The sequence below is a fragment of the Aquarana catesbeiana genome, linkage group LG11 (assembly GCF_042186555.1).
Source record: "Aquarana catesbeiana isolate 2022-GZ linkage group LG11, ASM4218655v1, whole genome shotgun sequence".
In the NCBI taxonomy this organism is placed as follows: domain Eukaryota; kingdom Metazoa; phylum Chordata; class Amphibia; order Anura; family Ranidae; genus Aquarana; species Aquarana catesbeiana.
This window is the reverse complement of record NC_133334.1, coordinates 191,167,831-191,189,145: the sequence shown is the minus strand read 5'-3', so window position 1 is coordinate 191,189,145 and position 21,315 is coordinate 191,167,831. Positions and strand designations below refer to the sequence as shown.

The 21,315-nt window shown below is 43.2% G+C and overlaps 1 protein-coding gene, 1 long non-coding RNA gene and 1 other non-coding gene across 7 annotated transcripts in view; 1 reads left to right on the top strand and 2 right to left on the bottom strand.

Annotated features, from left to right (window-relative positions):
• Positions 1-1,477, top strand: part of LOC141112364 (uncharacterized) — a 237,596-nt gene extending 236,119 nt beyond the window's left edge. The window contains exon 3 of the long non-coding RNA XR_012236584.1: positions 381-1,477. This is a non-coding gene — a long non-coding RNA (uncharacterized lncRNA). The remainder of the gene's footprint in view (positions 1-380) is intronic.
• CCS (copper chaperone for superoxide dismutase) overlaps positions 1-21,315 on the bottom strand; it is a 277,092-nt gene that overhangs the window by 148,578 nt on the left and 107,199 nt on the right. The gene's annotated exons all lie outside the window — the stretch shown is intronic.
• LOC141113081 (U6 spliceosomal RNA) lies at positions 14,142-14,245 on the bottom strand. The gene has a single exon (XR_012236713.1). It is a non-coding gene; the product is annotated as a U6 spliceosomal RNA (small nuclear RNA).

Here is a 21,315-nt window from a genome sequence, read left to right as displayed (position 1 = left end):
TTTAGGTGTGCTAAATGTGGAATACAAAAGGATTTCTACAATGGCAGTGAAAACTGAGGAAGATGACCCCAAGGAAGAGATAGAGTGTTATCAGATAGTCAGATTAGCACATTCATATGATGCCGAGATGGGCGATGTGAAGGAGTAAAAGATATGTATCCATATACACCCTAAGAAGAGCTTTACTCCACTTAGATGTGAAGTAGTACTGTGGATCCTCTGGTATCATACTAGGTAGGGAAGATATAGTAGTGACCCCTCCATAGGGGTCAAGACGAGGGAAATGAGTAGTAAAGGGGTCTGATAATGTTGATATATAAATATAAAAATAGAGACCATCACTTTAAGAATTTGTAATGCACTTGCTTGTTTCTTTTTAGACACAAAATTTCAGTCTATGATGACCTTCACCGCCAGATAAGAAGCAGCAGTTTATTCCCTCTTTACTCCGAGAATGGACTGTCTTATCTAACTAGTCTGATCCAGTACTGTTATGGCGGCACCCATGTTTTCTTTCAGTTTCTTTGGGCACATGATGTATACACCCCTTTAAACTGTTCCCTTGCTACTAAGAAGTGAAGATATGGACACTGATTGGACTAACTATAAGATCACAACTAGATTACAGCCTAAAACATGCCTAGACCTTATGCATTGTCATACGTATAAAATTGTATAACCTCAGAAAAACTTTCACTTTTACTCGCTTATAGTAGCAGAGAACTGTGTTGTATTTCTCCACTGCAGTATATGAATAAAATTGCACCTATTTGGATCTACTATCTCATCTGAATGGTCTTGTTTGGAGACTACCTAATCTGTTTTAACATGCCACATCCCATACATCCACAGGCAGCTGGTTTGATTAAAAGATACAACGAGCTATTGAAGGACCAGATACTCAAACTTACACCCACACCATATGAGAGGATGGTGGGGGCTGGGGTGCAGATTCCACAGCTGGAGTGCAGAGTTCAGTATTTACATAAGGTCCCTGAAAGAACAGGGCTTAACGGGTACCAAGTTACTGCTTCCCATGACATAGAAAGCAAGAGCAATGTATCTGAACCTGAAGCCTATCTAGGAATGAGAGGGAATCTGGCAGGAAGGTTTGAAGTTATATTTGCATTGGCAGATGAGCTTCAGGACAGTGGCTGGGACTCTGATTGGTTAGTGGATACTTCTCAGCAAGAGTGGAAAGTGAGGCTCTATAACATCAAACCTTCCAAAATAAAAACAGTAGTGATCTTCTGGGAAATATCATTATATTTCCTTTCCTCCCTATTGATATTCTTTGGAAGGGTCAGAAGTGGATACAGGCATGTGGCAAAGTGTTGGTCAGAGATCCAGGCAAGAAGCTAGTTAGAGGAGAGATTGTAGCTGTAGGGCCAGGGTCTACTGTTTATGTGTTATTAGATGGAACAGAAAATCCGCTTTGTTTTCCACTCCACAGGCTGTCTCCGATTTGATCATTAGGAAGACCAGAGAAAAGTGGTTACATGATGGACAGAATGATGGAAGACCGCAAGAGCTGTGGAGAGCAAGGCCTTTGATGTATTACAAGCCTGAACTTGTTTCTAAAGAACTTTAGAATGGGTTTTCAAATGAACTTTTAGCCAAAGACTGAAACACCTTCTCAGTGGCAGAAATACGGAATGGGATTGCATTCAAGGCAAATTAAAGTTTAGTATGAGTTTTGTTAGTAATGAAGTGATTTTCTGTGTGGCGTCTGAGAGAGAAAAAATAAATAATGCGGAATGTGTTGCGCTTGATAAAAAAAATAGGATTTTTATAACAGCTTACCTGTAAAATCCTTTTCTTTGAAGTACATCATGGGACACAGAGCCATAGTAGTTACTATGTGGGTTATAGGCCACCTTCAGGTGATGGACACTGGCACACCCTAAGACAAAAAGTGCCCTCCCTATATAACCCCTCCCACTACTGGGAGTACCTCAGTTTTGTAGCCAAGCAATACACCTGTATACCAAAGGAGGGAGGGAACTCTGTGTCCCATGATGTACTTCAAAGAAAAGAATTTTACAGGTAAGCTGTTATAAAAATCTTATTTTCTTATCGTATATCACGGGACACAGAGCCATAGTAGTTACTATGTGGGATGTCCCATAGCAATGGCAACTGAAGGGAGAGGAGACACAACAAAAAGTAGGGCATTAAGAGACAAGAGGAGTCATACTACAGCCTGCAGTACACTGTGCCCAAAGGCGATAGATATCCTTATGACCTTTTACATCAATTTGATAGAATCTGGTAAATGTATGGACTGAGGACCAAGTTGCGGCCTTGCAGATCTTAGCCATGGAGGCCTGGTGATGCACTGCCCAAGAAGCACTAACAGCCCTGGTGGAGTGCGCTTTAACATGAAAAGGAGGAATCTTCCTCTTTAGACCATAAGCCTGAACAATCACTTGACAAATCCATTTGGGAATAGTAGATTTTGACGGTGCCTGTCCTCTTTCAGGACCATCTGGTAATACAAACAAAACATCTGTTTTGCGAATCTGAGCGGTCACCTTTAAACAGACCTTGACCACTCTCACTACATCAAGAGAATGTAGTTACCTCTCTTCCACAAAGAAGGTAGATCAATATCCTGGTTTAAATGAAAACCTGTCACTACCTTTGGTGGGAATCTAGGATGAGGCCGCAATACCACCTTATCCTTATGAATAATTAAATATGGCTCTTTACAAGAAAGAGCCGCCAACTCCGATAATCTTCTGGCAGAAGATATGGCAACCAAAAAAATGATTTTCCTCGTCAAGAGGACCAAGGGATTATCCCATATAGGCTCAAAAGGCTGTTTTTGTAAAGCCGACAGGACTAAATTCAAATCCCAAGGGTTCAGGGGTGTCCCGACTGGAGGATTAATCCGTGTTACCCCCTGAATAAAGTTACGAACCAGAGAGTGAGAAGCAAGAGGCCGTTGAAAATATACAGATAAGGCCGACACCTGGCCCTTGATAGTACTTAAGGCCAGCTTCATTTCTAATACCATCTGTAGGAATTAAAGGATCCTACCTATGACATATTTTCTGGGGTGCCAACACCTGGATTCACACCAGGAGACATATGCCTTCCAGACTCTATAGTATATGACTCTGGAGGCTGGCTTCCTAGCATTAACCAAAGTAGAAACTACTGAAGGTGACAGGCAACGGTCCTTTAGAATGTGGGTTTCAATAGCCAAACCGTTAAATTTAGCTTTTGTAAGGTAAGATCTCCTGGGCCACCAGAACCACCTCCTTCCCTTCCTGCTTGAACCTGCGAAGAAGGCGCGGAAGCAGCAGAACAGAAGGGAAAGCATATATCAGCAAAAACTGATCCCATGGAAAGACCAAGGCGTCTCTTCCGCATGCCAGCAGATCCCTTGTCCTTGACACAAAGTTGTTGATCTTGTTGAATCTGGACGCAAACAGATCCACGCCTGGAACACCCCATCTTTGACATATCGACAGAAAGATGTCGGGGTGAAGGCAACATTCTCCCATAAACAATTGTTGGGACTCAAGTAGTCCGCCTGCCAATTTTCTATCTCTGGAATGAAAATCGCTGATAGGCAAGGGATGTTGTTTTCTGCCCAAGACAGAACATGATTCACCTCTCTTTGGGCTGCATGACTATTTGTGCCCCCTTGGTGATTGATGTAGGCCACCACCGTGGCATTACATAGTTAGTCAGTTTGAAAAAAGACACAAGTCCATCCAGTTTAACCTTAAAAACAATAAATAAATAAAATAAAAGATATCGTACAATCCAATATACCCAATTTTATACCCACAGTTGATCCAGGGGAAGGCAAAAAACCCCAGCAGAGCATGCTCCAATTTTCTACAGCAGGGGAAAAAATTCCTTCCTGATCCCCCAAGAGGCAATTGGATTTTCCCTGGATCAACTTTACCTATAAATGTTAGTACCCAGTTATATTATGTACATTTAGGAAAGTATCCAGGCTTTTCTTAAAGCAATCTACTGAGCTGGCCAGAACCACCTCTGGCGGGAGTCTATTCCACATTTTCACAGCTCTTACTTTGAAGAAACCTTTCCGTATTTGGAGATGAAATATCTTTTCCTCTAGACGTAAAGAGTGCCCCCGTGTCCTCTGGGTTGACCGTAAAGAGAATAACTCAACACCAAGTTCACTATATGGACCCCTTATATATTTGAACATGTTGATCATATCCCCCCTTTTCTCCTCTTAAGAGTGAATAAATTCAGTTCCTCTAATCTTTCCTCATAGCTGAGCTCCTCCATGCCTCTTATCAGTTTGGTTGCCCTTCTCTGCACTTTCTCCAGTTCCCTGATATCTTTTTTGAGAAATGGTGCCCAAAGCTGAACTGCATATTCCAGATGAGGTCTTACTAATGATTTGAACAGGGGCAAAATTACATCTCTCTCTCTGGAGTCCATACCTCTCTTAATACAAGAAAGGACTTTGCTCGCTTTGGAAACCGCAGGTTGACATTGCATGGTATTATTGAGCTTATGATCTACCAAAACCCCCAGATCCTTCTCCACCACCCACGGATTCCCCCAGTTGTACTCCCCCTAACATTTATGATGCATGCATATTATTAGCCCCCAAGTGCATAACTTTACATTTCTCAACATTAAACCTCATCTGCCACATAGCCACCCAATTAGACAGTGCATTGAGGTCGGCTTGTAAATTGGAGACATCCTGTAAGGACGTTATTCCACTGCATAGCTTGGTGTCATCTGCAAAGACAGGAATGTTACTTTTGATCCCAGACCCAATATCATTTATAGGAGTATTAAAAAGTAAGGGTCCCAGCACTGAACCTTGGGGTACACCACTGATAATCCTAGACCATTTAGAGTAAAAATCATCAACCACTACTCTCTGAATTCTGTCTTTTAGCCAGTTTTACAAACTGATATTTCCAGGCCTGTAGACTTTACCTTACACATGAGCCGCGTGTGGGGAACTGTGTTGAATGCTTTTGCAAAATCCAAGTATACCACGTCCCCAGCCACCCCTCTGTCCAAGGTTTTACTTACCTCTTCATAAAAAGAAATCAGGTTTGTTTGACAACTTCTGTCTTTCATGAATCCATGCTGTCCGTTGCTTAAAATGTTTTTTTCCAGCAAGAACTCGTCTATGTGGTCTTTTAAACGCTCCAGTATCTTCCCGACTACAGAAGTTAAACTAACAGGTCTATAGTTACTTGGTAAAGACTTTGATCCCTTTTTAAATATAGGCACCATGTTCGCCCTGTGCCAATCCAGTGGTACTATTCCCTAAAAATTAGATACAATGGCTTTGAAATTACAGAGCTCAATTCTTTTAGGATCCGTGGGTGGATGCCATCAGGTCCAGGTGCTTTATCCACCTTTATTCTTTCTAAATATTTCTGGACCATATCACTTTTGAGCCACTGTGGGTCATTCGGGGCTGTGTCAATACCACCCCCATTATGGACATGAGCTCCCCCATGCTCTTTTGTATACACAGAGCTGAAGAAAGTATTTAATAAATTTGCCTTCTCTTTGTCCCCAGTCACCCACTCTAGATTATTTTGTAAAGGGCCTACATGCTCAGACCTGACCTTTTGAAGAATTTTTTGGGGTTTGTCCTACTATCTTTTGCAATCTGTCGTTCGTTTTGAATTTTTGCATCCTTGATTTCCTTTTTACATATTCTGTTAAATTCTTTGTAACACTTAAACGACACTAGTGTTCCTTCATTTTTATAATTTTTAAAAGCTCTTCTCTTATTGTGTATAGCTTTTTTAACTTTGGCCGTGAGCCACATAGGTTTTGTTTTTAGCCTTTTAAACTTATTGCCCATGGGAATATACTTTGCAGTGAGGTCCCAAACAGACTTTTTGAAGAATTCCCATTTCTGTTCTGTGTTTATCAATGCAAATATTCCCTCCCAGTCTAAATCCTGGAGAGCAGCCCTCATCCTTGGAAAATTTGCTCTCTTCAAGTTAAGTGTTTTTATCTTTCTTTATCTGTCCCAGCAGTGCCATTACTCCAGTCAATTTCTGGGTAGTTAAAATCCCCCATTATTATCACTGTCCCAGCCCTTGCAGCCCTTTCCATCTGTGCAAGGAGCTGAGTCTCCACCTCCTCGTTAACATTGGGTGGTCTACAACAAACTCCAATGATTAACTTTGAACTACGCCAATCTATATGCAGTTCCACCCATAATGCTTTAGACTCATCACACTCTCCATCAACCAGGTCCTCTTTTACACTTGCTTTGAGATCACTTCTCACATAGAGACAGACCCCGACACCTTTCCTTTTTGCCCTGTCTCTCTGAAAGAGTACATAGCCAGTAATATTAATAGCCCAGTCATGTGAGGATTGAAGCCAAGTTTCAGCAATACTGATTACATCATACCTCTCTTCGTGCACCAGAGCTTCCAACTCACCTATTTTGCTTGGCAGACTTCTGGCATTGGTATACAAACACTTTAATGCATTATTACATTTTGCTCTGGTGTTTTTCATATCATTTTTGGTAGTACAAATGGCAGTATAGTTTCCAATGGCTGTTTGCAACATGGGAAATTTCTTGTCACCTGCCATAACCCTACCCCCATCTATCCCCATTCCATCCTCCATTAAATGTCTCACCCCTAACTGACCTGTCTGCCCGATGTAATTCTAGTTCACCCTCCCCCCTCAATCCTAGTTTAAATACTCCTCCAGCCTTCCCATAAACCTCTCCCCCAGCACAGCAGACCCCCTTCCATTCAAGTGCAAACCGTCTTTAGCATTTAGGTTGCACCCCAATGAAAAGTCAGCCCAGTGCTCTAGAAACCCAAATCCCTCCTCCCTACACCAGGTCTTTAGCCATGCATTCAGCTCTCTAATCACCCCCTGCCTTTCCTGTGTTGCATTGTCGGATTGGATCCTGACAGGACAATTCCGTAGTCTGAGCATCCAGGCCTCTAGGGCCAGACGTACTGCCCAAATTTATAGAATATTGATGGGCAAGGTCCTCTCTGATTTGGACCATTTCCCTTGGACAGATGCTTCTTCCAGGACTGCCCCCCAGCCTAGAAAGCTGGCATTCTTCGTTACCACCCTCCAGGATACTGGTAGAAAGGATCTCCCCTGTTGAAGATTGCTGGATATCAACCACCAATTGAGGCTCTGACGCACCTCGGGGGATAAGCGCATTGGAAAGTCCAAAGCCTGGATCTTCTTGTTCCAAGTTGACAGAATACTGTTTTGCAGCAGTCTTGAATGAAACTGTGCATAAGGAACAGCCTCGAAGGAAGCCACCATCTTTCCTAACAATTTCATGCAAAGCCTTATAGAAGGATTTTTTTTTGTTTTGACAAGCAGAATCAGTTCCCTTATGGAACTGATCCTTACCTGGGGTAAGAATACCCTCTTCTGAACTGTATCTATGATCAGCCCCAAGTACTGCAATCTCCTTGATGGTTTTAAGGAGGATTTCTCTAGGTTGAGAATCCAGCCTAGGAATTCTAGGTAACTCACGGCTAAGACTAATCTTTGGTTTAGGCGGGTAACTGACTGATCTACCAAGAGCTCTAAGTAGGCTAGAATTGTTATACCCAGAGCCCTTAACCTGGCTAAAGGAGGGGCCAGGATCTTTGTGAACACTCAAGGTGCAGTAGGTAGACCGAAAGGCAGAGCTACAAACTGAAAATGACGATTTTCTACCTCGAAGCACAGAAATTTCTGATGAGCGGGGAAAATTGGCACATGGAGATAGGCATCCTTGATGTCGATCGATGCCAAAAATTCTCCTCCTTGTAGGATGGAGACAACTGATCGGATTGACTCCATGCAATAGGAACGGATAATTCAAGTGCCGGTTTAGATCCCTGAGTTCTAAAATGGGTCTGACCTCCCCGTTTGGTTTTGGCACCGTGAAGCGGTTTGAATAAAACCCCGACCCTTGCTCTTGTGTGGGAACCCCTGATATCAATTCTTGAGACAAGAGATGATCCAAAGCCAGAAAGAGAGACGTCCTTTTCCCTGGGTCTCTAGGAACGTTTGATCTCAGAAAACGAGGAGACGGGAATTCTCGGAATTCCAGTTTGTAACCTAGAGAAATTGAGGAAGCCACCCATCTGTCTTGACATTGTTCCTGCCAGATCTTTGAAAGTGTAGAAGCCTTCCCCCCACTCGAGCCAGCGAGGCGCCCCTTCATAAGGAGGCTTTAGTATTTTGCTTCGTGGGTTTCCTGCCCCTCTTTTGGCCCTGGGACTGCCCCTGAGGTCTTCTTCTTGAACCTGATGGTGGAGGCCGTCGAGACTGCCTGGAGGCTGATGCCCCTGGCACTGGAGAAGATGCACATTTAAAAGGAAAAACGCTTAAACTTCTTTTTAACTGGTAAAAGAGAACTTTTCCTATTAGAAATTCTTTGGATATACTTATCCAGATCGTCTCCAAATAACCATTCACCATGAAATGGGAAACTGGCAAAGAGCTTTTTACATGGCGCTTCGGCTAACCAATTTTTCAACCATAGGATTCTACGCACATGCACCAGCCCTAACATAAGCCATAACATAGCGTCTACCGTGAAACACAATGCTTCCGATATACCGGCCAACTGCTGGGCCTGCTGATCAGGAATAATTTTGAGTACCTCTACAAACTGGTCTTTTAAGGACTGAGATACTCCAATCGCTGCCAATGCCGGCTGAACGACTGAACCTGCAAGAGAAATGTTGTTTTTAAAGAGAAATTTCAACTTCTTATCTGTTGGATCCTTTAACATTTGAGCATCGTCAATTGCTGGAATCCCCCATTTCTTACAGAATTCTTCCTCCATAGGATAAAGTATAGAAAACCTCTTAGGAGGAAAAAACTGTTTATCTGGGTGCTCCCACTCAGAATACATAAGCCTCCTTAGCCAAGAGTGGATAGGAAAAGCATCAACAGATTGGGGAGGCTTTTGTGATCCCAAACCAGAGGTGGGCTTATCGACTGACTGCGTTACAGGCAGTAAAAAAGTCGAGTGTACCAATTTAGTGAGGGAGTATATCAACAGTCTCTCCTGTGAAGCTGATCCTTCCGTATTAGGATCTTCGGAACAGGAGTCATCAGCCTCTTCCTGATCTTTTGAGAAAATTTCATTATCTCTCGCCCCTTGTTCCTCAGCATGAGGGTCCTGAGCAATGGACGGTGATCTGCTATGCTTAGGCCCACTCTGGGAAGCGTTTAAAGCATCAATCTTTTGTTCCAAACTTGAAATGGTAGAAGAAAAAAACATCCTCAGTGATATATGTATAGGGGCTATAGTGTCAAGAGCTGCTGCAACACCAGCCCCCCCGATGGCTCACTCTGACTGGCCACATCACTCTCAGAGGAGGATGCCAACTTTTTAGATATGGATCTAGGTTGTCGTGAAACAACAGACCCTCTAGAACCCTTTGAGGTGTTCCTTGCCCCCCTTATGTTCATAGCCTGATGCACAAAGCAGAGGTACTACCAAAAGGAATGCATACACTGCTGGAGCTATAGTCCAGCACAGTTGCTGCTATTAATGCCCAGCCTGATGCAGCAGTAAAAATGTGTCAAAGGAAATGCCTGTGTCGCCAAACCTCTTAATGCCACCTTTTGCTCTTGTGTCCCTCCACAGCCTGCAGCAACACAAAAGGTGCTTTTAAAACCTTGCCTCCTCGTGTTGGGCGGAGGACGCCAACGCCGCTAAGCCCTGCCCCCCCCGCGTTGCGTACAGCTCTTTCCCCTTTCCTTTTAAAAGAAAACCTTTTCCCGCACGAGCGGTGGGCTACAGGTCCTCTGGAACCTACGGGAAGGAGCAGCCTGGCATACGGGGGGGTCTGTAAGCCGCCGAGCAGCTTGCGGATCACGCTAGTTTTCTTCTTTTTTTTTTTAAAGAAAAATGTAAAGCGCTTCTTCCCTCATGAAGAGGGGGAGACTTCAGCACAGGGGGGTGATAGGTGGGGAGAAGAACCCCCTCTCAAGCTTACCGGAGGTCCTGCTGTTTGCCTGGAGGAAGAAGCATCTCAGCTCCCTGACACAGCGTGTTCTCTCAGCATGAGGCGGTGAGTGCTCAATACAGCCCCCAGTGGTGACACATAGGCATGACAACATTTACTGATCTTGAAGTAGACATTCATAAGAAAATTAAAAAAATGTCTTAGAAAACTCCACTTACCTTTCCTGCCGCAGGGTTTTCTGTGGTAAACCAACAGACCCAATCTTCACCCTTCACGGTGGGTTCCGTTAAACCATCAGGAGCTGGGGATCTTTGAGGAAACCCATTATCCTGGACCTGTAACAGCACCTCCGCCAGTAAGTCTTTATGGCCTTACTGCCAAAAAGTACTGGATCCCGGGGTCCAGCTCTCTAAAAGAGAAGCATTTACAGGCAAAACCTAGTTTCTTTGGACACAAGGCCCGGGTACCCTTCAATTTTGCCAAAAGAGACACTTTGAATGGATCCAGTCAGCATGGCTAGCCCCAGCAAGGATAGCTCCAGTGGAGCTCAGCACAGCACATCTTTACTCGTGACCAACACCTTAGAAACTGGCGAAAAAACTGAGGTACTCCCAGTAGTGGGAGGGGTTATATAGGAAGGCCACTTTTTGTCTTAGGGCATGCCAGTGTCCATCACCTGAAGGTGGCCTATAACCCACATAGTAACTAGTATGGCTCTGTGTCCCGTGATGTACGATAAGAAAATATGATTTTTTTTAAATTAAATCAGACATAACATTACATGGGATAGTCTGTTTAGTAGTTGGTCATAGAAACAGAAATCTGTTTACTGTTGAGTTTGTTTGAGCATGTTTCTCAAACTAATGCCTTGGTAACAAGTACACAGGCTGTCCTCAAACAATGGGAACTGTTGACAGTTGGAACAGTCGGTTGTTATGGTAAACAAGTTTGTAACCGTTGTCAACAAAAGCCCAAATAAAAGACAGAAGCAGAGACTTGAGGACTTCATCATGCATTAACACCATAGCAGGTAGGTGGTTTGTAACCAGACAGAATACCTGAAAATCGCTTGTGCCTGATTTGCAACAACTGCTGAAGAAGCCTGAGTCCTCGTTGTCAATGGACATAGAGGGGGTATTCCGACAAGTTTCATGGCAATAAAGCCACTCTTCAGGGGCGAAAGCGTAAAAATATAAAGTCTGTAGAGATTTAAACATCACATAAAATTTCTGATCATGCGACCCACTAAGGGGAAGCAGGGACATGTTAGCAACTTGCATGTCAGCAGCTTGTGAAGATATCTGTACCGGAGCAAATGGGCTAGCATAATTGTCTGTACCGGGAGCCGAGGTGGAGTCTATAGCAAAGCAGGGAAAATGGATGTGATTCCCAAGGACAATGCATGTCCAACCTGGGGTGCAGCAAGGGCTCCAATCCAGGAATACATGATAATATATAATATAATAATATATAACCCAAGTGGGGTAGTGGTAGAAGAGACCCCTGAGCCCAGTGAATGTGATAAAGGGAGTAAAAAAAGGGGACATGTATGCATGTATGAATGTATACAAACATACCAGAAAATGTAGGTGAATAAGTGCTGGTAGTGAATAGAATAAAGGAAGATAAACAAATAATTACCTGAAGACTGGGATAACAGTGATCAATAAGGTAGTGCTCAGTGTATAAAGTGAGCTGGTGATACAATGACCCGTGACACATGCAGGAGGAGTGTCGTTCCCGGCGTAGCGAAAATAAGACTCAACCAGCGTCACGCTGGCATGCCATAGAGGGGAAGCGTCAGAGTGGTGGCCGCCGCTCATATAAACCCAGACATAGTCCCACCCACCTCCTCGTGCCAACCCATGGTCAGAGGGGAAGTGGGAGGGGCGCCTGTGAGCGTCGCAGCTCCTGGAAATAACAGGCAAAAGCCAGCTCCAAATGCCCCAGTCTCAGACACAGGACACACTGCTGAAAAATATCATTGCTAATAAGAAGTGATGTGGATGTTATAAAAATGGACAACTACCAAATGTGGAGCATGATAAAATGGAGAACAATCTAACAGGAGTCACTAGCCTAAAAATAAAAGCCATCTATACAACCTCCATCCCTAATTAGAGCGAAGAAAGGGGGTTTTCGGGACTTTAAATGAGATGCATGTTGCCATGCATTTCCATCCCTAAATCTGGTACATAGAGGGGGTTTCAGGACTTTGAATGAGGTATTGTGATGGGACTCAACAAGTAAAACAAGGTAATAAGCAATGTGTTTATTGTCCAAAACACACAACAACAATGACATGCAGCAGTGGATGCATACAGTATAGTAAACACATGAACAGCACATTACAAACCATCAGCATATAATTGTCAAATCGTACACAGTGTAGTTGAAGAAATATTCCTCCATAAAAGAATCCTGAGAACACAAGGTTGTGGCCTAGGAGTATAAAACATATGCATCATTGTAAGCCCGACGCATTTCATGACAATGAAGTCACTCTTCAGGGGCGTAGCATAAAAATATAAAATCTGTAGTTCTCAATGGAGATTACGAACACACAGTAACCGGAGTTAGGTAACTTTTAAGCGTATTTCTACTGTTACAGGCCATAGTTTCTGCTTATCTGCTAGGCCTCTTGCTTAATATATCTGTCAGTCTTGATTTGTATTCCTAATATTGTAATAGTTTTGTATGTACAACATTTTTTGATCTGTAAAAGCACATTTACACACTGCAGAGGTCTCAGCTTCCTTGCTTATACCACAAATTAATCTTGCTAGATAGACGCAAGCAAAACACTGCTTCATCCCACAATGCAAGTCAAAACGTTGGCTGACTCCCTACAAATCTGGAATCTTATGATTACTAAGCAGTTAGAAATATTTTTTGCTGCTACTAATCTACTCTGCCTCCAGTGGATAATCTGTACTGTAGACATACGTTAACTGACAACATATTTAAATTTTCTCTTAAAAGAAACCTGTAGTAAAAGAAATATTTAGGCTGGCATTTCTTTTGAAAGTACTAGTTGCCTGGTTGGCTTCAATATTTACTGGGTCACTGAACAAAAGTTGGAATTCCTGATTTTTCAAAAGGAAGGAAGCAATGACCACCTCCATGTTTTTTTTGTTTTTTTTTTAACCACTTCAATACAGGGCACTTATACACCTTCCTGCCCAGACCAATTTTCAGCTTTCAGTGCTGTCGCAGTTTGAATGACAATTGCACAGTCATACAACACTGTACCCAAACTAAATTTTTATCATTTTGTTCCCACAAATAGAGCTTTCTTTTGGTGGTATTTGATCACCTCTGCGGTTTTTATTTTTTGCAAAACAAATAAAAAAAGACAGACAATTTTGAAAAAAATAAAATTTTTGCTTTTGTTTCTGTTAAAAATTTTTGTAAATAAGTAAGTTTTCTCTTTCACTGATGGGCACTGATAAGGCGGCACCGATGAGGTGGCACCAATGAGCGGGCACTGACGATGGGCACTGGTAGGCGGCACTGATATGCAGCACTGATGGGCACTCATGGGTGGCACTGATAGGCGACACTGAAAGGCTGCAAAAATGGGTTCTTATTGGTGGCACTGATGGGCACTGATAGGCGGCACTGCTGGACACTGATGGGCACTGATACGCGGCACTGATAGGCATCCCTGGTGGCACTGGCAGTGGTAGGCATTGTGAGTGGCAGCTACCTGGGCACAGATTAGTATTTCCCTGGGGATCTAGGGGGCATACCTGGTGGTCCAGTGTGGATGGCTTCCCTGGTGGTCCTGGGCAGCTTCCCTGGTGGTCCGGGGCGGCTTCCTTGGTGGTCCTGGGTGGGATCCGAGGGGGGCTGTGCTGAAAAACAATCATAACAGTCCCCCCTGTCAGGAGAGCAGCCGATCGTCTCTCCTCTACTCGCGTCTGTCAGACGCGAGTGAGGAAAAGCCAATCACCGGCTCTTCCTATTTACATTGTGATCAGCCATGATTGGACACGGCTGATCACGTGGTAAAGAGTCTCCGTCAGAGACTCTTTACCTAGATCAGTGCTGCGCAACACCCCGCAACAACGATCGCCACAATGCGCACCCCTGGGGGCTTGCAGCTGCTCAATATCCTGAGGACGTCATATGATGCCCAGTCAGGATATTGAAATCACTTTGCCACCGTCATTCTGCTATATGGCAGGCGGCAAGTGGTTAAATATGGAATGTTTCACAAATTTGGATGTCATCCTTGTGCAGGGGCCATGCTAAACTTCTCTGCATCGTTCCAATTTTAGTATACAGTTGTGCTCATAAGTTTACATACCCTGGAGGAATTTATGATTTCCTCTCCATTTTTCAGAGAATACGAATGATAACACAAAAACTTTTCCTTTCATTCATGGTTAGTGTTTGGCTAAAGCCATTTATTATCAACCAACTGTGTTTACTCTTTTTAAATCATAAATCACAACAGAAACTACCCAAATGACCCTGATCAAAAGTTTACATACCCCAGTACGGTGTATTGCTCCCTTTAACATCAATGACAGCTTGAAGTCTTTTGTGGTATTTGTGGATAAGGCTCTTTATCTTCTCAGATGGTAAAGATGCCCATTTCTCTTGGCAAAAAGCCTCCAATTCTTGTAAATTCTTGGGCTGTCTTGCATGAACTGCACGCTTGAGATCTCCCCAGAGTGGCTCAATGATATTGAGGTCAGGAGACTGAGATGGCCACTCCAGAACCTTCACTTTATTCTGTTTAGCCAATGACAGGTCGACTTGGCCTTGTGTTCTGGATCATTGTCATGTTGGAATGTCCAAGTACGTCCCATGCGCAGCTTACTGGCTGATGTATTTTTTCAATATCCAGTATTTTTTGATAACATACTGCATTCATCTTGCCATCCATTTTGACCAAATTTCCTGTGCCTTTATAACTCACACATCCCCAAAACATCAGCGATCCATCTCCGTGTTTAACAGTAGGAATGGTGTACCTCTCATCATAGGCCTTGTTCACTCCTCTCCAAATGTAGTGTTTATGGTTGTGGCCAACAAGCTCATTTTTGGTCTCATCACTCCAAATGACTTTGTGCCAGGTTTGAGGCTTGTCTCTGTGCTGTTTGGCGTATTGCAAACGGAAACATTTGTGGCATTTGCGTAGTAATGGCTTTCTTCTGGTGACTCGACCATGCAGCCCACCTTTCTTCAAGTGCCTCCTTATTGTGCATCTTGAAACAGCCACACTACCTTTTCAGAGAGTCCTGTATTTCACCTGAAGTTATTTGTGGGTTTTTCTTTGCTTCCCAAACTATTTTCCTGGTAGTTGTGGCTGAAATTTTAGTTGGTCTACGTGACCGTGGTTTGGTTTCAACAGTAACCCTCATTTTCCACTTCTTGATTAGAGTTTGAACACTGCTGATTGGCAATCTCAATTGTATTCCTTTCCTGTTTTATACAGTTCAACTGCCTTTTCCCACAGATCATTTGACAATTCTTTTGCTCTCCCCATGACTCAGAATCCAGAAACGTCAGTGCAGCACTAGATGAAGGATGCAAGAGCCTACCAGGAGTCCAGAATCATTGACCTTTTATATACACACACTAATTACAAGCAAACAAATCACAGGTGAGGATGGTTACCTTTAAAAAGCCATTCAAACCCCTTTGTTTCAACTTGTGTGCATATTATCAGGCTAAAATCATCAGGGTATGTAAACTTTTGATCAGGGTCATTTGGGTAGTTTCTGTTGTGATTATAATTTAAAAAAGAGTAAACATTTGATTGATAATAAATGGCTTCAAAAAAATCTAACATCTGGCATTAACATCTGACGGACTTTGGTCTGCAAAATCACATCCAAAATGGCCGCCGTGATGTTTTGGTTATAATTGGGCTTCAGTCAACACAGTCACACACAAAATGGCCGCCAGGATTTCGGACGATCATTAGAGATTGCGGTTGCTCTGATGATCAATTCGGCATTTTTTAAAAGGGTGACAGTTCCCTTTCTTTCACCAAGAGGCTAATTCATTTGTTATTCCATGTTGGCACAGTTTGTGGGGCTATTTTGAGCCCAAGAACTTTCCAGAACCCTTATCCATATAAAAGGCTTCAGTCTGCAAATCATACCCAAAATGGCTGACGGGACTTCTGTCTGCAATATCACTCCCAAAATGGCGGCCATAATTACTATACATTATGCAAAACAACAAACTACTATAAATAGGAACTGTAGCAAGTACTATGCACGCTCCAGATTACGTCAGAGTGACGAAACACGTAGGGCGGAGTCAGCATACGACCTTGCATCACTTCCTGTCACAGAGATAGTGTCAGCAATATATTCTTGTTATACCTTTACCGAATGTGAGTACCTTTTTTAAGCGTATACATCAATAAACTAGATTTTTATACAGTATTACGCTATGTGGGCTCCCTTTTTCTTTTTCCATAATGGAATCTCGCCATAGCCAACAATAAAGACGGAGCTATCCTATACTGTTAGACAGTGGCATATACTGTGGATGTGTGAGACCCCAAGAGGGGGTTAAGGATCTGGTGAGTGCAGTCACTATAGGAGCAGGAATAAGGCACGCACTGAGTGTTTATTCATTGAAAAGCCCACCAGAGTCAAAACGGATTCCTTCACTGGCACAACAGCACTTTTATTGCATTATCGGTCACATGTTCACTTGTATATTCACACTAGCACTTTGTATATTTATTAATTGTTTGAACATATTGCATTTATGGTCATTTTAATTAATAATGGTTTACTGCATTTAATTTATTTATTACATAAACAAGTTGGTATATTACACATTGCACTTTCTATTTAGCCAGGCACACAGCCTGACACACATTTCACATAAGAGTTCTTACCTATTTTTAATTTTTATTTTTATTTCAATCTTATTTTATTCCTATAATGAGCACATAGGCACAGTGCATCTGACATTTTTTTTTTTGGGGTTGTAGATACTCATCTAACAGGCACTATTTAATTCATATATTTTTTCTCCCCACCTATAACTCCTTCCTCCCTCTTTGGGGAATAGAACACACCTGAACCCTATCAGGTTTAGAACAGCACCATATCTACTCCTTTCTTTTTTTCAGCACTATACTCCACCTAGTGGAAGTAATTGGTAGAGGCAGCAGTTCTAGAAAACATCTCCAGAGTATTATTCCACTGCGCGGGGACCCTTTATTCTCCTTTTAATAAATGGCTTCAGCCAAACACTAATCATGAGTGAAAAATGTTTTTGTGTTATCATTCATATTCCCTGAAAAATGGCCAAGAAATCATAAATTCTGCCAGGGTATGTAAACTTATGAGCACAACTGTATGTCCTACCGAATCGAGGACCCTCTACATGTTTAATCAGCACTAAGCTTCTCTTAAAACTCTCCTTCAGTTTATATAAAGTGATATGAAAACTTCACTTTCTTGTGTGCCTTCTAGGTAAGAATGCCCATTGTTAATTGAGTCACCTTTTGTTTCTGTCTGCTCATTTCTTGGAGGTGTAATTTTGTGTCCACTTTACCTGCTCGTTATCTAACCATTGTGGGATGTTTAAGTGTTTATGCTTATGATAATGTGTAATGTACTTTGTATATCCAGGGTTGTGGGCTTGTTGCTAGACTGTCTGGGCCCTCCCTGACTAATCAAGGCTTGTTGTTAATTAGTGAACTGTGTATTTTTATGTTAGATGTTCCTTGGATGTGCTAATTGTCTAGGATAATGTGATCAAGCTATTACCTGATCTTGCATGTTATATATTCTGTGTGAATTTACAATAAAATCAGTTCCAGTTTGCACCTAAGCTAGTGTTGTCTAGTTCTTGGGTGCTCACCTATAATACCTAGTTCCTGGTTCCAGACTGGAGGAAGCTGTATCTTGACAGAGGCACCCAAGCTTGGTGCTAGACAATCAGTCACATTTGGTGGCAGCAGTGGGATCTTCCTCCCTACGGGCAGGCCAAACCACCACCAGTACCCAGATATCGAAGAAGTGTTCCAGGAGCCGGTCTGCCTAGTATGGAGAGCCTGGTTCTGCCCAGGACATACTGGCATTGAGAGACGTGATCCACTGGGAGCTCTGGATGGAGGCTCTCCAAATGGAGCAAGACTATTATGGACAGGTCCTCCCTACAGTGGTTATAAAAAGTCTACACATCCCTGTCTGTCAAAATGTCAGGTTTCTGTGATGTAAAAAAATTAAAATAAGATAAATTTGGGGGGAGGGGTAAAACTAAAAAACTAAAATAATGTGGTTGCATAAGTGTGCATACCCTCTTATAACTGGGGATGTAGCTGTGTTCGGAATAAAGCACCTGCCATCATTTAAAGTGCCTCTGATTATCCACCAAATAAAGTTCAGCTGTTCTAGAAGGTCTTCACTGACATTTTCTTAGTCACATCCTACAGCAAAAGCCATGGTCACCAGAGAGCTTCCAAAGCATCAGAGGGATCTCATTGTTAAAAGGTATCAGTCAGGAGAAGGGTACAATAGAATTTCCAGTACATGAGATATACCATTCTGAAGACAGTCATCAAGTGGAGAGAAAATATGGCACAACAGTGACATTACCAAGAACTGGACATCCCTCCAAAATTGAGGAAAAGACGAGAAGAAAACTGGTCAGGGAGGCTGCCAAAAGGCCTACAGCAACAATAAAGGAGCTGCAGGAATATCTGGCAAGCACTGGCCGTGTGGTACATGTGACATCAATTGCCCATATCCTTCATATGTCTGGGCTATGGGGTAGAGTGGAAAGATGGAAGCCTTTTCTTATGAATAAAAAAATCCAAGCCTGGCTAAATTTTGCAAAAAGACATCTGAAGTCTCCCAAAAGCATGTGGCAAAATGTGTTCTGGTCTGATGAAACCAATGTTGAACTTTTTAGCCATAATTCCAAAAGATGTTTGGCGCAAAAACAACACTGCACATCACCAAAAGAACATCATACCCACGGTGAAGCATGGCAGTGGCAGCATCATGCTTTGGGCTGTTTTCTTCAGCTGGAACAGGGGCCTTAGTCAAGGTAGAAGGAATTACGAACAGTTCCAAATACCAGTCAATATTGGCACAAAACCTTCAAGCTTCTGCTAGAAAGCGGAACATGAAGAGGAACTTCATCTTTCAGCATGACAACAACCCAAAGCATACATCCAAATCAACAAAGGAATGGCTTTACCAGAAGAAGATTCAAGTTTTGAATGGCTGCCAGAGCCCAAACCTGAATCCGATTGAAAATCTGTGAGGTAATCTGAAGAGGGCTGTGCACAGGAGATGCCCTTACAACCTGACAGATTTGGAGTGTTTTTGCAAAGAGTTGACAAATATTGCCAAGTCAAGATGTGCCATGCTGACAGACTCATACCCAAAAAGAGTGCTGTAATAAAATCAAAAGGTGCTTCAACAAAGTATTAGTTTAGGGGGTGCACACTTATACAACCATATTATTTAAATTTTTTTATTTTTACTTCCCTCCACCTAAAAGATTTCAGTTTGTTGTTCAACTGAGTTGTACAGTTTATAGGTCACATTAAAGGTGGAAAAAGTTCTGAAATGATTTATCTTTGTCTCATTTGTTTACATCAAAGAAACCTGACATTTTAACAGGGGTGTGTAGAATTTTTATATCTACTGTATGTCCATGGAGTGGTACCAGCTGCAGTTGGACTTGTGTATACCATTCCTAGGAGAGCATCGCCGGGAGGACTGTCTGACGGAGCTAGACAGGCTGGTCCAGACGGAAATAGTGCTGGATGATGGGTATCGGGCGCTGCAATGGTATGCTACACAAGTGTGTCCGTGGCTGAACAACAGCAGTCCCATAAAAGGCTATAACTACTATGAGCACTGGCCAGCTCTGGCCACCCTTGTCCACAAATCCATCTGAAGCGCTGGCAACTAGACAGAGGGTCCAAGACCTCTGTCCCACACCCGCAGAAGTTCCGGAAGCCCAGGGTGAGATGGTGGGGGTTCTTCTTCCCCAGCAGCACAGCCACAGCCTGGGAGAGGAGGTGGTTGCACTCCCTTTCCAACAGCAGTGTAGGGACTCAGAAGCAAAGGAAGTTGGCCTTGCTCCACAGCGGGAGTCCAGGAGATGAAGCAACTGGCTCATCTCCCCAGCGGCAGGTGAAGGACAAGGGGGGACAGGAAGCCGTCCTCACTCCCCAGTGGCAGTCTGAGATGAAGGGAGGGGAGGAAGCCATTTCCCCCTCCCCTGCAGGTCAAGGACCAGGAAGAGGAGGTGGTTATTCTCCCTCCCTAACGGCAGATCCACAGTCTGGCAGTAGAGGAAGCCTGGCTCCCTTCCCAACAGTTAGACAGATGATGTGGGGTCCCCAACTGAAGCACTGGAAACAGGGCAGAGCATGCTGGCCTCTGCCTAGCACCTATAGTGTCTTCACGACTTCAGGGAGCTGGGGCAGTCAGCCCCTCTCCCCAGCAGCAGACTAAACCCCGAATGGTGAAAAACCACCCAGCTGAAGCGCCGGCAGCCGGACAGAGAGTCCACGACCTCTGTCCCACACCTACCGATGAAAACTATTTCCTGCGGCCAAGAATAGAAATCATGTGGACCGACTATGTGGGTTCACTCTGCCCAACTAACGCATGTCCAGACCAGGTGAGGTTCTGGGACCTGGTTAGTCTACTTTGGATGGGGGAGAAATGTGCCAGACATACCCAGGACAGGGCTTTTGGAGGGGACTGCAGGGTAGCCTCTTGCCTACTGACAATGGGTCCTGGCTTTTGAGGGGGCTCTATTCTTGGGAGTTATGTGCCTGGGGGACCCTTGGGGTGGTCTTGCTTCAGATTCGGGTTCATGTCTCCCCCGAAACACACAGACTCTGTAACTCTAGGACCGGGATACAGATTTGGGGCCTTTCTGCCCAAACCAGCAATGACTGCTTTAGACTGTGAGACTCAGAGCATATGTTAATATAATCAGCTCAAAGCAACCTGATGCTGGGGTCTCCTGCTTAATAATTAAGGTGTTATGTGTTAAGTGTCTTTGCCCCATTGTGTGCCTCCTAGGTATGAATTCCCATTGTTAATTGAGTCACCTATTGTTTCTGTATGTCTGCTCATCTCTTGAAGATATGATTAATATTGTGTCCACTTTACCTCGTTATTGAACCATTGTGGGATGTTCATGCTTATGATAATGAGTAATGTACTTTAAGCCTGCAACTAACGATTATTTTCATAATTGATTAGTTTATTATTGTTTCGGATAATAACCTTAAAAAAAATTGTGGTGTATAATTTAGTTAATATGTAAAGTTTAAAATAAAAGGCAATTTATTCTTAAATATCTCTATGCAGTGGTAAATATAAATAACCAACTATATGATTAGGGAGCAAGA